Source organism: Scyliorhinus torazame, chromosome 24, assembly GCF_047496885.1.
Source record: "Scyliorhinus torazame isolate Kashiwa2021f chromosome 24, sScyTor2.1, whole genome shotgun sequence".
NCBI lineage: Eukaryota > Metazoa > Chordata > Chondrichthyes > Carcharhiniformes > Scyliorhinidae > Scyliorhinus > Scyliorhinus torazame.
In genome coordinates, this window is record NC_092730.1 from 45,141,816 (window position 1) to 45,158,196 (window position 16,381).

A 16,381-nucleotide genomic window follows, 5' to 3' on the forward strand; every position below is an offset into this window, starting at 1 on the left:
GAGTCCCCAACTTCCCCTCTTGGACGGATGTGAACAATCCAACCTGCCAGACTATTTACAAGAGAAGACGAATTTTACCCTTCTCTTGGGATCAATATGAATTCCTCAACCAGACTCACCGAAGCAGATTGTCGAGTCATGAGCTGGGCTTTTGCCGGTGAGGTCTTGCTGTGCGTATTTAAGCGGGAATCTCATGTACTGAGACCAACGCTTTTCCATTGAAAGGGAGGTATTGGATCTTCCTGAGGTTGAAAATCGTGCTGGAGAAATTTAACCTCGTGGAGTAAAAGGCAATATCAGGAGTGGGATTCGAACCCACGCCTCCAGAAGAGACTGCGACCTGAACGCAGCGCCTTAGACCGCTCGGCCATCCTGATGCGTTGACGCAAAAACTAAGATCCGTGCACAAATCGACTTAAAGTCTTTCTTCATCTTTATTACATTTCAAACAAGACATGCTTTCCCTACTTTTGAACCCCAGCCAGAGTCCTGTATCTGAGTGTCATCCTTGTCCAAACCGCTGGTGGTTAAGGAGCTTCTCATTGCTGCATTGATCAGTTTCCTCTAATCAGCAAGGTCCGATATACCGCTCTACCTGTTCCTCAGACGAAGGTTTTGAAAGTCTAAGATCTGAGGGCGTGAAGTATCTAATTGGAGAGTTGCATTCTGGCGACTGCAATCTCTCTCCACAGCTGCTTCCGGTGCTGCTCTCACAGACAAGTAGCCGAAGAACCCCTCCAGTGTCCAATCAGGTGAACGTTCATCCAGTTGAGGCGGCAGAAGAGTGTTCTGGGAGAAGTCAACTTAATCACCTCGACTGTACTGTGGCTAGCTGAAGAACAGGTGTCAAAGAGTGGATAAGACTGACAGCAAAACTTTGGTACCAATAAAGAAAAAGGCAGATGTGCTGCTGATAAATAGCAACTTTTTTCCGTTTGGTGTGATTGAGAGCACGAATAGCAGAGGATGGTTTCGATCCATCGACCTCTGGGTGATGGGCCCAGCACGCTCCCGCTGCGCCACTCTGCTCGGTGCTCATTTTTTTTGTGGTCGGACTTGAGGCAAAGTTTGAGGAAGTCTGTAACAGCGTGATCAATGTTCCCAGAGAGATGAAACTGCTGCCCCGAACTTCATTTTATAAAGGTGATTCCAGTCACTCCCCACTTTCCCATCAGAACAACGTCACAGAAGAAATCACATCACCTTCCACAGAACAACCATTCCGCACGAAAGTTAATTATCTGAACTGTGCTGACCAGTATCAGTGTGCTCAAACGTCTGTTCTTGTTGAAAGAAAAATTGAGGAAGTGAATAATTGTGTGGTTACCGCAGGGCAGTAATGTTGTAGCTCCTGGTTTAAGGAGCAGAGTGCGCAGCGGAAGCGTGCAGGGCTATTAGCCCTTGGTCGAGGAATCGAGGGTATTCTCTGCTATTTGCATTTTCCCTCACAACAAAAGTAAACATAACACGCGTTCCTGTTTGCTTTGCAGAAAATAGCTATCAGAAACTTTCTTGCAGTCTCATCCCGGCATTAGTCCCAAGAATGAAAGAGACAGCATGACACATTACAACATTGTAAAGCTCACACATAGGGAACCACAGAGAAAATGCTTTAAAGTCTCAGCAGATCTGACAGCATCTGGAGGGAGAGAAATGAGCTGACGTTTCGTGTCCAGGTGACCCTTAGTCAAAGCTGCTCGGGAAACGTTATCCAATCGTACCCCACAGAGGGGCAATATAGATATATAACGGTATCCAGTAATAACTCACAGGGGGGCAATAAGGAAATAAAGCTTTATCGAGCAATGAATCACAATAGAAACCGAGTCCCCAACTTCCCCTCTTGGACGGATGTGAACAATCCAACCTGCCAGACTATTTACAAGAGAAGACGAATTTTACCCTTCTCTTGGGATCAATATGAATTCCTCAACCAGACTCACCGAAGCAGATTGTCGAGTCATGAGCTGGGCTTTTGCCGGTGAGGTCTTGCTGTGCGTATTTAAGCGGGAATCTCATGTACTGAGACCAACGCTTTTCCATTGAAAGGGAGGTATTGGATCTTCCTGAGGTTGAAAATCGTGCTGGAGAAATTTAACCTCGTGGAGTAAAAGGCAATATCAGGAGTGGGATTCGAACCCATGCCTCCAGAAGAGACTGCGACCTGAACGCAGCGCCTTAGACCGCTCGGCCATCCTGATGCGTTGACGCAAAAACTAAGATCCGTGCACAAATCGACTTAAAGTCTTTCTTCATCTTTATTACATTTCAAACAAGACATGCTTTCCCTACTTTTGAACCCCAGCCAGAGTCCTGTATCTGAGTGCCATCCTTGTCCAAACCGCTGGTGGTTAAGGAGCTTCTCATTGCTGCATTGATCAGTTTCCTCTAATCAGCAAGGTCCGATATACCGCTCTACCTGTTCCTCAGACGAAGGTTTTGAAAGTCTAAGATCTGAGGGCGTGAAGTATCTAATTGGAGAGTTGCATTCTGGCGACTGCAATCTCTCTCCACAGCTGCTTCCGGTGCTGCTCTCACAGACAAGTAGCCGAAGAACCCCTCCAGTGTCCAATCAGGTGAACGTTCATCCAGTTGAGGCGGCAGAAGAGTGTTCTGGGAGAAGTCAACTTAATCACCTCGACTGTACTGTGGCTAGCTGAAGAACAGGTGTCAAAGAGTGGATAAGACTGACAGCAAAACTTTGGTACCAATAAAGAAAAAGGCAGATGTGCTGCTGATAAATAGCAACTTTTTTCCGTTTGGTGTGATTGAGAGCACGAATAGCAGAGGATGGTTTCGATCCATCGACCTCTGGGTTATGGGCCCAGCACGCTCCCGCTGCGCCACTCTGCTCGGTGCTCATTTTTTTTGTGGTCGGACTTGAGGCAAAGTTTGAGGAAGTCTGTAACAGCGTGATCAATGTTCCCAGAGAGATGAAACTGCTGCCCCGAACTTCATTTTATAAAGGTGATTCCAGTCACTCCCCACTTTCCCATCAGAACAACGTCACAGAAGAAATCACATCACCTTCCACAGAACAACCATTCCGCACGAAAGTTAATTATCTGAATTGTGCTGACCAGTATCAGTGTGCTCAAACGTCTGTTCTTGTTGAAAGAAAAATTGAGGAAGTGAATAATTGTGTGGTTACCGCAGGGCAGTAATGTTGTAGCTCCTGGTTTAAGGAGCAGAGTGCGCAGCGGAAGCGTGCAGGGCTATTAGCCCTTGGTCGAGGAATCGAGGGTATTCTCTGCTATTTGCATTTTCCCTCACAACAAAAGTAAACATAACACGCGTTCCTGTTTGCTTTGCAGAAAATAGCTATCAGAAACTTTCTTGCAGTCTCATCCCGGCATTAGTCCCAAGAATGAAAGAGACAGCATGACACATTACAACATTGTAAAGCTCACACATAGGGAACCACAGAGAAAATGCTTTAAAGTCTCAGCAGATCTGACAGCATCTGGAGGGAGAGAAATGAGCTGACGTTTCGTGTCCAGGTGACCCTTAGTCAAAGCTGCTCGGGAAACGTTATCCAATCGTACCCCACAGAGGGGCAATATAGATATATAACGGTATCCAGTAATAACTCACAGGGGGGCAATAAGGAAATAAAGCTTTATCGAGCAATGAATCACAATAGAAACCGAGTCCCCAACTTCCCCTCTTGGACGGATGTGAACAATCCAACCTGCCAGACTATTTACAAGAGAAGACGAATTTTACCCTTCTCTTGGGATCAATATGAATTCCTCAACCAGACTCACCGAAGCAGATTGTCGAGTCATGAGCTGGGCTTTTGCCGGTGAGGTCTTGCTGTGCGTATTTAAGCGGGAATCTCATGTACTGAGACCAACGCTTTTCCATTGAAAGGGAGGTATTGGATCTTCCTGAGGTTGAAAATCGTGCTGGAGAAATTTAACCTCGTGGAGTAAAAGGCAATATCAGGAGTGGGATTCGAACCCACGCCTCCAGAAGAGACTGCGACCTGAACGCAGCGCCTTAGACCGCTCGGCCATCCTGATGCGTTGACGCAAAAACTAAGATCCGTGCACAAATCGACTTAAAGTCTTTCTTCATCTTTATTACATTTCAAACAAGACATGCTTTCCCTACTTTTGAACCCCAGCCAGAGTCCTGTATCTGAGTGCCATCCTTGTCCAAACCGCTGGTGGTTAAGGAGCTTCTCATTGCTGCATTGATCAGTTTCCTCTAATCAGCAAGGTCCGATATACCGCTCTACCTGTTCCTCAGACGAAGGTTTTGAAAGTCTAAGATCTGAGGGCGTGAAGTATCTAATTGGAGAGTTGCATTCTGGCGACTGCAATCTCTCTCCACAGCTGCTTCCGGTGCTGCTCTCACAGACAAGTAGCCGAAGAACCCCTCCAGTGTCCAATCAGGTGAACGTTCATCCAGTTGAGGCGGCAGAAGAGTGTTCTGGGAGAAGTCAACTTAATCACCTCGACTGTACTGTGGCTAGCTGAAGAACAGGTGTCAAAGAGTGGATAAGACTGACAGCAAAACTTTGGTACCAATAAAGAAAAAGGCAGATGTGCTGCTGATAAATAGCAACTTGTTTCCGTTTGGTGTGATTGAGAGCACGAATAGCAGAGGATGGTTTCGATCCATCGACCTCTGGGTTATGGGCCCAGCACGCTCCCGCTGCGCCACTCTGCTCGGTGCTCATTTTTTTTGTGGTCGGACTTGAGGCAAAGTTTGAGGAAGTCTGTAACAGCGTGATCAATGTTCCCAGAGAGATGAAACTGCTGCCCCGAACTTCATTTTATAAAGGTGATTCCAGTCACTCCCCACTTTCCCATCAGAACAACGTCACAGAAGAAATCACATCACCTTCCACAGAACAACCATTCCGCACGAAAGTTAATTATCTGAACTGTGCTGACCAGTATCAGTGTGCTCAAACGTCTGTTCTTGTTGAAAGAAAAATTGAGGAAGTGAATAATTGTGTGGTTACCGCAGGGCAGTAATGTTGTAGCTCCTGGTTTAAGGAGCAGAGTGCGCAGCGGAAGCGTGCAGGCCTATTAGCCCTTGGTCGAGGAATCGAGGGTATTCTCTGCTATTTGCATTTTCCCTCACAACAAAAGTAAACATAACACGCGTTCCTGTTTGCTTTGCAGAAAATAGCTATCAGAAACTTTCTTGCAGTCTCATCCCGGCATTAGTCCCAAGAATGAAAGAGACAGCATGACACATTACAACATTGTAAAGCTCACACATAGGGAACCACAGAGAAAATGCTTTAAAGTCTCAGCAGATCTGACAGCATCTGGAGGGAGAGAAATGAGCTGACGTTTCGTGTCCAGGTGACCCTTAGTCAAAGCTGCTCGGGAAACGTTATCCAATCGTACCCCACAGAGGGGCAATATAGATATATAACGGTATCCAGTAATAACTCACAGGGGGGCAATAAGGAAATAAAGCTTTATCGAGCAATGAATCACAATAGAAACCGAGTCCCCAACTTCCCCTCTTGGACGGATGTGAACAATCCAACCTGCCAGACTATTTACAAGAGAAGACGAATTTTACCCTTCTCTTGGGATCAATATGAATTCCTCAACCAGACTCACCGAAGCAGATTGTCGAGTCATGAGCTGGGCTTTTGCCGGTGAGGTCTTGCTGTGCGTATTTAAGCGGGAATCTCATGTACTGAGACCAACTCTTTTCCATTGAAAGGGAGGTATTGGATCTTCCTGAGGTTGAAAATCGTGCTGGAGAAATTTAACCTCGTGGAGTAAAAGGCAATATCAGGAGTGGGATTCGAACCCACGCCTCCAGAAGAGACTGCGACCTGAACGCAGCGCCTTAGACCGCTCGGCCATCCTGATGCGTTGACGCAAAAACTAAGATCCGTGCACAAATCGACTTAAAGTCTTTCTTCATCTTTATTACATTTCAAACAAGACATGCTTTCCCTACTTTTGAACCCCAGCCAGAGTCCTGTATCTGAGTGTCATCCTTGTCCAAACCGCTGGTGGTTAAGGAGCTTCTCATTGCTGCATTGATCAGTTTCCTCTAATCAGCAAGGTCCGATATACCGCTCTACCTGTTCCTCAGACGAAGGTTTTGAAAGTCTAAGATCTGAGGGCGTGAAGTATCTAATTGGAGAGTTGCATTCTGGCGACTGCAATCTCTCTCCACAGCTGCTTCCGGTGCTGCTCTCACAGACAAGTAGCCGAAGAACCCCTCCAGTGTCCAATCAGGTGAACGTTCATCCAGTTGAGGCGGCAGAAGAGTGTTCTGGGAGAAGTCAACTTAATCACCTCGACTGTACTGTGGCTAGCTGAAGAACAGGTGTCAAAGAGTGGATAAGACTGACAGCAAAACTTTGGTACCAATAAAGAAAAAGGCAGATGTGCTGCTGATAAATAGCAACTTTTTTCCGTTTGGTGTGATTGAGAGCACGAATAGCAGAGGATGGTTTCGATCCATCGACCTCTGGGTTATGGGCCCAGCACGCTCCCGCTGCGCCACTCTGCTCGGTGCTCATTTTTTTTGTGGTCGGACTTGAGGCAAAGTTTGAGGAAGTCTGTAACAGCGTGATCAATGTTCCCAGAGAGATGAAACTGCTGCCCCGAACTTCATTTTATAAAGGTGATTCCAGTCACTCCCCACTTTCCCATCAGAACAACGTCACAGAAGAAATCACATCACCTTCCACAGAACAACCATTCCGCACGAAAGTCAATTATCTGAACTGTGCTGACCAGTATCAGTGTGCTCAAACGTCTGTTCTTGTTGAAAGAAAAAAATGAGGAAGTGAATAATTGTGTGGTTACCGCAGGGCAGTGATGTTGTAGCTCATGGTTTAAGGAGCAGAGTACGCAGCGGAAGCGTGCAGGGCTCTTAGCCCGAGGTCGAGGAATCGAGGGTATTCTCTGCTATTTGCATTCTCCCTCACAACAAAAGTAAACATAACACGCGTTCCTGTTTGCTTTGCAGAAAATAGCTATCAGAAACTTTCTTGCAGTCTCATCCCGGCATTAGTCCCAAGAATGAAAGAGACAGCATGACACATTACAACATTGTAAAGCTCACACATAGGGAACCACAGAGAAAATGCTTTAAAGTCTCAGCAGATCTGACAGCATCTGGAGGGAGAGAAATGAGCTGACGTTTCGTGTCCAGGTGACCCTTAGTCAAAGCTGCTCGGGAAACGTTATCCGGTCGTACCCCACAGAGGGGCAATATAGATATATAACGGTATCCAGTAATAACTCACAGGGGGCCAATAAGGAAATAAAGCTTTATCGAGCAATGAATCACAATAGAAACCGAGTCCCCAACTTCCCCTCTTGGACGGATGTGAACAATCCAACCTGCCAGACTATTTACAAGAGAAGACGAATTTTACCCTTCTCTTGGGATCAATATGAATTCCTCAACCAGACTCACCGAAGCAGATTGTCGAGTCATGAGCTGGGCTTTTGCCCGTGGGGTCTTGCTGTGCGTATTTAAGCGGGAATCTCGTGTACTGAGACCAACGCTTTTCCATTGAAAGGGAGGTATTGGATCTTCCTGAGGTTGAAAATCTTGCTGGAGAAATTTAACCTCGTGGAGTAAAAGACAATATCAGGAGTGGAATTCGAACCCACGCCTCCAGAAGAGACTGCGACCTGAACGCGGCGCCTTAGACCGCTCGGCCATCCTGACGCGTTGACGCAAAAACTAAGATCCGTGCACAAATCGACTTAAAGTCTGTCTTCATCTTTATTACATTTCAAACAAGACATGCTTTCCCTACTTTTGAACCCCAGCCAGAGTCCTGTATCTGAGTGCCATCCTTGTCCAAACCGCTGGTGGTTAAGGAGCTTCTCATTGCTGCATTGATCAGTTTCATCTAATCAGCAAGGTCCGATATGCCGCTCTACCTGTTCCTCAGACGAAGGTTTTGAAAGTCTAAGATCTGAGGGCGTGAAGTATCTAATTGGAGAGTTGCATACTGGCGACTGCAATCTCTCTCCACAGCTGCTTCTGGTGCTGCTCTCACAGACAAGTAGGCGAAGAACCCCTCCAGTGTCCAATCAGGTGAACGTTTATCCAGTCGAGGCGGCAGAAGAGTGTTCTGGGAGAAGTCAACTTAATCACCTCGACTGTACTGTGGCTTGCTGAAGAACAGGCGTCAAAGAGTGGATAAGACTGAAAGCAAAACTTTGGTACCAATAAAGAAAAAGGCAGATGTGCTGCTGACAAATAGCAACTTTTATCCGTTTGGTGCGATTGAGAGTACGAATAGCAGAGGGTGGTTTCAATACATCGACCTCTGAGTTATGGGCACAGCACGCTTCCGCTGCGCCACTCTGCTCGGTGCTCTTTATTTTTGTGGTCGGACTTGAGGCAAAGTTTGAGGAAGTCTGTAACAGCGTGATCAATGTTCCCAGAGAGATGAATTTGCCGCCCCGAACTTCATTTTATAAAGGTGATTCCAGTCACTCCCCACTTTCCCATCAGAACAACGTCACAGAAGAAATCACATCACCTTCCACAGAACAACCATTCCGCACGAAAGTAAATTATCTGAACTGTGCTGACCAGAATCAGTGTGCTCAAACGTGTGTTCTTGTTGAAAGAAAAAAATGAGGAAGTGAATAATTGTGTGGTTACCGCAGGGCAGTAATGTTGTAGCTCCCGGTTTAAGGAGGAGAGTGCGCAGCGGAAGTGCTGGGCCATTAGACCGAGATCGAGGAATCGAGAGTATTCTCTGCTATTTACATTCTCCCTCACGCCAAAAGTAAACATAACACACGTTCCTGTTTGCTTTGCAGCAAATACCTATCAGAAAATTTCTTGCAGTCTCATATCGACATTAGTCCCAAGAATGAAAGAGGCAGCATGACACATTACAACATTGTAAAGCTCACACATAGGGAACCACAGAGAAAATGCTTTAAAGTCTCAGCAGATCTGACAGCATCTGGAGTGAGAGAAATGAGCTAAGGTTTCGAGTCCAGGTGACCCTTAGTCAAAGCTGCACAGGAAACGTTATCCAGTAGTACCCCACAGAGGGGCAATATAGATATAGAACGATATCCAGTAATAACTCACAGGGGGCCAATAGGGAAATAAAGCTTTATCGAGCAATGAATCACAATAGAAACCGAGTTCCCAACTTCCCCACTTGGAGGGATGTGAACAATCCAACCTGCCAGACTATTTACAAGAGAAGACGAATTTTACCCTTCTCTTGGGATCACTATTATTTCCTCAACCAGAGTCACTGAAGCAGATTATCGAGTCATGAACTGGGCTTCTGCCGGTGGGGTCTTGCTGTGCATATTTAAGCTGGAATCTCATGTCCTGAGACCAATGCTTTTCCATTGAAAAGGAGGTATTGGATCTTCCTGTTATAAAGAAGAAGGCAGGTGTGCTGCTGACAAATAGCGACTTGTTTCCGTTTGGTGTGAGTGAGAATATAAATAGGCTTGGAACTTGCTGGCGAGGCCGTCGCCGGTGATGATGACGTGGCGTGGACTCGCTGAACCAGGTTCAGGAGCTCGAGCACCGAGCAGGGACGCTCTATCAGGCCCGACGATTTCAAACCACAGTGTTGCCGTGTCGCCTTGTTGGATACCCCTAGTTGACAGGAACCACTGGCAGCTATGGCATTGCCATTGTAGTCAAGGAACTGGCAGGCCGGTGGAAGAATGCTTGGTCTGGCGCGCATGGTGTCGAGGCCGGATTTTGAGATGAGGTTCGCTGATGCGCCGGTGTGAAGTTTGAATCGGATGCAAGCCTTGTCTCATTTCATTTCATTTCGTTTTCATTTCATTAATTGTGTGGACAGCACACCACTCGTCGATCCACACTGAGGATCGAGAGGCGTTTCTCGTTGTGGTGGAAGGCAGCGCATGTGTAGTTATGATGCCCACCCGGTATGGGGACCTAACGCACTCAGCATCAGGGTCTGTTGGGCTGTCGGGATCGGAATCTGGCGTGCCTTGTTGTATTGAGCGGACACTTCTGCGCCGCAGCTGGGATCGCTGGCTGCTGAGCGGTGGAGCAGATCTGCAAAGGGCTGCATAGTGGCCAAGCTTGCCACACTGTAGACACCGGCGTCCTTTTGCCGGACATTTCCGCTTTAAGTGGTTGGAGCCACAATTCGGAGATGTCATGACGCCGACGGCAGGGCATTTCGTGCGCCATCGTGCATGCGCAGTGCGATCGGTCGACGTACGCACCTGTGCAGTCATGTTTTCGGCCTCGTCGTCCACTCGGTCATGGCGCACATGCGCAGGGACCCGGGAAAAACGCACAAAGCGACCACTCTCCTCGATGCTCAGGCCGTGCATTTGAACAATGGCCTGCACCCGTTCCACCTCATGGGAGGCCAGTTTTGCAGTTTCTGCCGCCCTGATGTGGGAGTAACGATTCTTAGCATGCTCATGGATAACGCATGTCTCGATAGCAACTGAGAGGGTCAACTGTTTGACTTTCAGGAGCTGCTGCCGAAGGGAGTCGGAGTGGACACCGAAAACGATCTGATCCCGGATCATGGAATCTGCCGTCGAGTCATAGTTACATGACTGCGCTAGGATGCGGAGATGGGTCACGCAGGACTGAAAAGTTTCATTCTTACCCTGAAGCCTCTAATGGAAAAAGTACCATTCAAAGCTCTCATTCACCTCAGTGTCGCAGTGGCTGTCAAACATCAGCAGGACTGTTTCAATTTTGTTTTGTCTTCGCCGGCAGCGAATGTAAGGGAGTTGTAGATGTGGATGGCGTGGTCCCCCACGGTGGAGAGAAATAATGTGATCTTCCTGGCATCCGATGCTGCTTCGAGGTCAGAGGCCTCGATCTGCAGGAGGAACTTTTGCTTGAAGATTTTCCAATTGGCGCCAAGGTTGCCGGAGATGCGGAGCTGCGGAGGAGGCTGGTGTTTTCCATTTCACCGGATGGCTGCTTCCTGGTCAATGCTGATTCACTCGAGATAGGTCCGTCAAGATCAGTATCACTCTGGTACCATGATGTGTTAGGCAGGTAGGCTCAATGTGGACTGCACTCGATGCAGGGAAGCTAAAAACAGACGTCGAACACTGGAGAAAATCCAACACTGTTTTATTCAACGATAGAACTGATACACATATTCAGCTGTGGGTCGACACTATACTGAACTGACTGGAGACCTTGTAGTAGCCTGATCAGACTTACTAGCTACCGCATGGTGTTTGCACTTGCTAGCTCGTGGACTCTGACTGTCTCAGTGGCTGGGTCCAGAGAGAGCGGGAAACCTAGTGCCCTCTGGCTTTATAGTGGTACTGTCCTGTTTGGTGATTGGCTGCACTGTGTTGTGCTTACTGGTCATCCTGTGTGTCCATCACTGACTGTCTGCATCTCATTATATACATGAGTGGATATTATGACAGACTCCAAATCCAATGGTCTTTTTCCACGGATATTCTATCCCTTCTCACAGACAGACTGGGAGACCCGTCATCGCATGAAAGCAATAACTTCCTGGAGTGATTCCAGGTTGGGTTTATATCGCATAAATTGTCAATGAATGTCTTGTTAAACGTAGTTCAGTTAGCGGAGTGGCTGTGGCTTGGTACTTGCAGTCAAATGGGGTTCCTCCGCACAGATTCGAAACCTACTCACACTGTAGGCAGCACGGTAGCACAGTGGCTATCACAGTTGTTTCACAGCTCCAGGGAGCTGTCTGTGCAGTGTCTGCGTAGGTTTCCTCCGGGTGCCTCCGGTATCTTTCGGAAGTTCGGTGCAGACTCAAGAGGCCGAATGTCCTGCAGGGATTCTCTGGATAACAAAGTAGAATCGTCAGAACTCCGACATTGACGGGATGTTTAAGGCGTCTGACTGATCTTCATCATGATGCGATCAAATGTTTGTATCTTTCAGTCTTTCCGCGGTGTTTTATTTACAATGTGTAGAAACATGTGAAACATGGTGTTGAAGTGTTTCCCATCAGTCCATTCAGAACAATCCTTCAGCTGATATGATGGAAATGTAATTTGCTGACAGAAACAACATTCCCAACACTTCACATCTGGCTGCACATCTGGACCAATGCACACAGACGACCTTCTTCCGTTAGTTATTGTGCACATTAAATATCCATGAGGTGGTTTGGTGAAGTCAGGTCATATGGCGAGTTGGCCGAGGGGTGATGGCGATGCGCTGCTAATCCATTGTGCTTTCCATCTGCGGGTCTGAATCCATTCTCGTCGATGATCCATTTCCTGCGTCTCCGCGTTGGGCCACTTATTGAGGGTGACCTGATGATTCATTCAGTGTCTCAGGAACTAGGATGGAGTTTAGATTCGGAGTTCAACAGGCCTGAGGAGTGAATCTTCTTGCACCAATCTCTATACCGATATTCCGAATCCTCTGTCTGATAATCGATTTAAATCACGACACCAGCTTTGGGCAGGAGTTGGCACCATGAAAACTTGCGGCTTCAGAAACTCCAAAACAGACGCCAGCTTCATCTGGGGCACTGCTGGCAGATTTTGTCTTTCCAGAACCGGCCGCCCAGCCGTGAAATCAACTTCATCAGATGACCTCATTACACTGTAAGACGGAGGAGCAGAAGTATGCCATTCGGCCAATCGTGTCTGCTCCACCATTCAAAGAGATTATGACTGATCTGATATAATCCTCAAACCCACTTTCCCGCCACATCCCCATAATCCTTGTTTTCTTTACTGATTAAATCTTGAACATATTAACTGACCCATCCTCGACAATCGTATTCGCTTAGAAACGATATTTCCACAGATACACTATCTCCTTAGAGAAGAAATTACTCATCATTTCTGGCTTAACTGGGCGGTCCCTTCCCCTGAGATTAATCCCTCAGGTCCCAGACTCTCCCACATGGAGAATCAAACTCTCAGCATCCCCCCTGTCAACCCCCCTGAAAAGCTATTAAATCAGTGATTTTGAATGCTAGGAATTATTCCCTGTCCCAAAGATTAGGTCAGGCCTCTGGATTCCCAATCCAGTGACATAATCTTTCATCCCTCTGAACAACAGTTGATTCGGCTCATTATTAAACATCTTGGGCCAGTGGGCCGATGAATGGCAGATGGAGTTTAATTTGGATAAATGTGAGGTGATGCATTTTGGTAGGTCAAATCAGTGATTGACCTACTCAGTTACTAGTAGGGAGTTGGGGAGAAATACAGAACCAACAGATCGAGGAGAACAGGTTCACACATCCTTGAAGGTGGTGTCGCAAGTGGAAAGGGTGGGGAAGAAGGCATTCAGCATGCTAGGTTTTAAGGTCAAAATATTGAATACAAGAGTTGTGATGTCTTGTTCAAGTTGTACAATACATGCTGGTAAGACCACAAGGGAAATACTGTGTTCAATTCTTGTCACCCTATTTCGGGAAGGATATTGTTGAACTAGAAAGGGTGCAGAAGTGATTTACAAGGATGCTACCAGGACTTGATGGTGTGAGTGAAAAGTAGAGGCTGGATAGGCTGGGACTTTTTTTTCCTGGAGCGTAGGAGGCTTATGGGTGATGTCATAGAGGTCTATGAAATAATGAAGAGCATAAATAAGGTAATGAGGAGCATCTGGAACGGGCTGCCAGAGACAGGGGCAAAGGCAGTTATCATTTTGTCTTTTAAAAATCAGTTAGACAGTTACATGGGCAGGGTGGGTGTAGATGGATATGGGCCAAATGCGGGCAAGTGGGACTAGCTTAGTGATAGAAACTGGGCGGCATTGACAAGCTGGGACGAAGGGCTGTTTCCATGCTGCCAACATCCAATACTCTTTGACTCTGTCTGTCTTCCTGATGATATTAGAATTTCCTCCACAGAATTGTATTGAACCGATTGATACATAATATTTTATTCTATATTTTATCCAAGTCAAACAGATTCATTAGGGGATAAATAAAATACTAAGATGAAAGCGAATTGAATGAACAATGTTCCAAAAAATTATATTCCAAAAAGAGCCCTGCAACGTTTGGCTGGAAAGGTGAAACTTTGAACGGAGGAAGGAAAACTCGGCTGACAGCAAGTTCCACCGGATTTCTATATCAAACGATCGCGGTGGGACTCGAGCCTCCAATCTTCTGATAGCTTCATTAGGTTCACAGAAATCAGATGCCTTAGCCATTAGGCCACGCGACCACCGCATGGGACATACGGGCTGATGTTTATCGCATGTGAATAAATACTGTGATTCTCTCTGTTTCCCTAGAAACCAGTACAATGCAGAAGGAGGCCATTCGGCCCATCGACTCTGCATGACCCTCCAATCCTGCACCCCACTCATGCTTTAATTTGGATCTAGACTGGGAAGTTCTGTGCTGTTCCATGTAAAGCAAAAATGAACTTCGAGGATATTTCCAATGCAACTGTTTTTCTTACGCAAACAATTGAATTCGTGAAATCGTGCGTTTCGGGAGCTGGGATTTTCGAGTCTCTCAAGGCTTCTCTCCAAATCCAATGGTCATTTTAAGGTAGATTCAACCGCTCCTCACATAAACACCGGGGCACCATTTATCGCAGGAATGCAAGAACTTCCTGGAGTGATTCCAGGCCGGTTTTATAATGTTTTGTATGTTTTATAATGTTTAATGAATGACCTATTGAACACAGCTGCGATTATCGAGTGGTTAAGGTGTTGGACTTTCCCCAGTAGGTTCGAGCCATGCTCCCAACGACTGTGACTGAAGAATTAATCGATTTTTAGCAAACGGTTTGACACAAAGTTCGTTGCTTAGCAAATTCTAATCTCCTCAGGAAGAGGGTTAATGGTAATTTGGACATCAGCCCGGCTAGTTCAGTCGGTGGAGCATGGGACTCTTAATCCCAGGGTCGTGGGTTCCAGACCCACGTTGGGCGCTTCCATATTGTAATCTGAGAGTGTTGAGCTGATCGGACTGATTTGATAACAGGAACACAAGGATATGTTCCTGAACTGGGACTCCAGAGGCCTGAACTGATCTTTCGTGACAAGATTTACTTAATCTGGAATTGAAATTTCGTCTCAGTAATGGCGCAGAAAGGTTCTGCTTCAGACGGATCATATTTCCACAACTGGGAACACATTTACACAACAGGGAATGATCTGACACAATCACAGTGAAGATCTGTCACCGGCACAGTCACGGTTCCAAGAGAGAGAACAGTTACACAGCAGAGAGCTCAGTTACACAGCAGACAGCAGAGAGCACAGTTACACAGCAGGAAAAACATTTAATTGCCTATCTTTGTGGAACAGAAAATCCCTTTTTCCTAAATAACCAGTTTTTCCATTTCAGTACCTTGCTGGTTTGCTCGGCACCTTTTCTGTGTGTCATTGTGTGTGTGTCCTGATAGTCTCTTCCTGCTTTACTGTGTGTCTTTCTCTGTCTGTTACAGCCGTGCTGATGTTCCGTGTTATTGTCCAGCCAAGGTGAGCTTCACAACACGTGGTTCTCGTTTAAGAGTAAAATAGTTATGTGGCTGCCGCAGAACAGCAATTGCGAACACAGTGGGTCTAAAAAGCAGAGTGGCGCAGCGCAGCGTGTTGGGCCCATAACCCAGAGGTCGATGGATCGAAACCATCCTCTGCTATTTATATTCTCAGTCGCCCCAAAATTAAACATGACTCTATCACCCTGCGGCACATCCGCCTTTTATTTTCAGTAGATTAGTATCAAAGTGTTGCATCCAGTGTGAACGGGACATTTTCCCCAGGAATGAAGCAGACAGCATTACATCACTGTGAAGCTCAAAGTAACAAAATAGGGAAGCTCTTCAATTGACTCTCACTGAGGAAAACAGACAACATCTGCTGTGGTGTGTGAGTATTATTGGTGCCAATATCACATCTCCACTGACTGGAATGAGTTATGTTTTATTAACACAGTCATGTCATTTGGTAAAGATCAAACCGGGAGTTTTTTTAGTGTTTTCAAATCCTTTAACAGCGAGAAGGGGAAAAGTTTATATAATAACTTCCAGGAATACCCCACAGAGGGGCAATAAGCATATATAACAATATCCAATAATAAACTACTATAGAAACCGAGATCACACTTTCGCCACTCGGACGGACGTGAACAATCCAACCAGACTATTTAGAACAAGCGAAGATTCCTGCCTCCAGCTACCTCATTTTCTCCAGCTCTCTTCCTCAGCTCGAAACACACGAAATCACGCAAACGCCTCCGATCAAATTATTATTGCGATGGCCGGGAATCGCACCCGGATCAACTGCTTGGAAGGCAGCGATGGTCACCAGTATCCCCCCATCACATACCGCCGAAGGTTGAGTCCTTTTGATGCTTTGCATTAGTTTGATAAATTGTTTCGTAAACGATGTCTTACTATGTTTATGTTATTTCACTCCAATTTGAAATGCTCCTGAAAGAAAGTGTCCGTGTCGCACTGCTCCC

The 16,381-nt window shown here is 46.4% G+C and overlaps 9 non-coding genes across 9 annotated transcripts; 1 reads left to right on the plus strand and 8 right to left on the minus strand.

The window, feature by feature from the left end:
* Positions 1–294: 294 nt before the first annotated feature.
* Positions 295–377, minus strand: trnal-cag (transfer RNA leucine (anticodon CAG)). Its single transcript has one exon. It is a non-coding gene; the product is annotated as a tRNA-Leu (tRNA).
* A 1,741-nt stretch (positions 378–2,118) lies between these two features.
* On the minus strand, positions 2,119–2,201 carry trnal-cag (transfer RNA leucine (anticodon CAG)). The gene has a single exon. It is a non-coding gene; the product is annotated as a tRNA-Leu (tRNA).
* A 580-nt stretch (positions 2,202–2,781) lies between these two features.
* On the minus strand, positions 2,782–2,853 carry trnam-cau (transfer RNA methionine (anticodon CAU)). Its single transcript has one exon. It is a non-coding gene; the product is annotated as a tRNA-Met (tRNA).
* Positions 2,854–3,942: 1,089 nt separating this feature from the next.
* Positions 3,943–4,025, minus strand: trnal-cag (transfer RNA leucine (anticodon CAG)). Its single transcript has one exon. It is a non-coding gene; the product is annotated as a tRNA-Leu (tRNA).
* Positions 4,026–4,605: 580 nt separating this feature from the next.
* Positions 4,606–4,677, minus strand: trnam-cau (transfer RNA methionine (anticodon CAU)). Its single transcript has one exon. It is a non-coding gene; the product is annotated as a tRNA-Met (tRNA).
* Positions 4,678–5,766: 1,089 nt separating this feature from the next.
* Positions 5,767–5,849, minus strand: trnal-cag (transfer RNA leucine (anticodon CAG)). Its single transcript has one exon. It is a non-coding gene; the product is annotated as a tRNA-Leu (tRNA).
* A 580-nt stretch (positions 5,850–6,429) lies between these two features.
* trnam-cau (transfer RNA methionine (anticodon CAU)) lies at positions 6,430–6,501 on the minus strand. Its single transcript has one exon. It is a non-coding gene; the product is annotated as a tRNA-Met (tRNA).
* Positions 6,502–7,591: 1,090 nt separating this feature from the next.
* trnal-cag (transfer RNA leucine (anticodon CAG)) lies at positions 7,592–7,674 on the minus strand. Its single transcript has one exon. It is a non-coding gene; the product is annotated as a tRNA-Leu (tRNA).
* A 7,096-nt stretch (positions 7,675–14,770) lies between these two features.
* On the plus strand, positions 14,771–14,843 carry trnak-cuu (transfer RNA lysine (anticodon CUU)). Its single transcript has one exon. It is a non-coding gene; the product is annotated as a tRNA-Lys (tRNA).
* Positions 14,844–16,381: the final 1,538 nt, after the last annotated feature.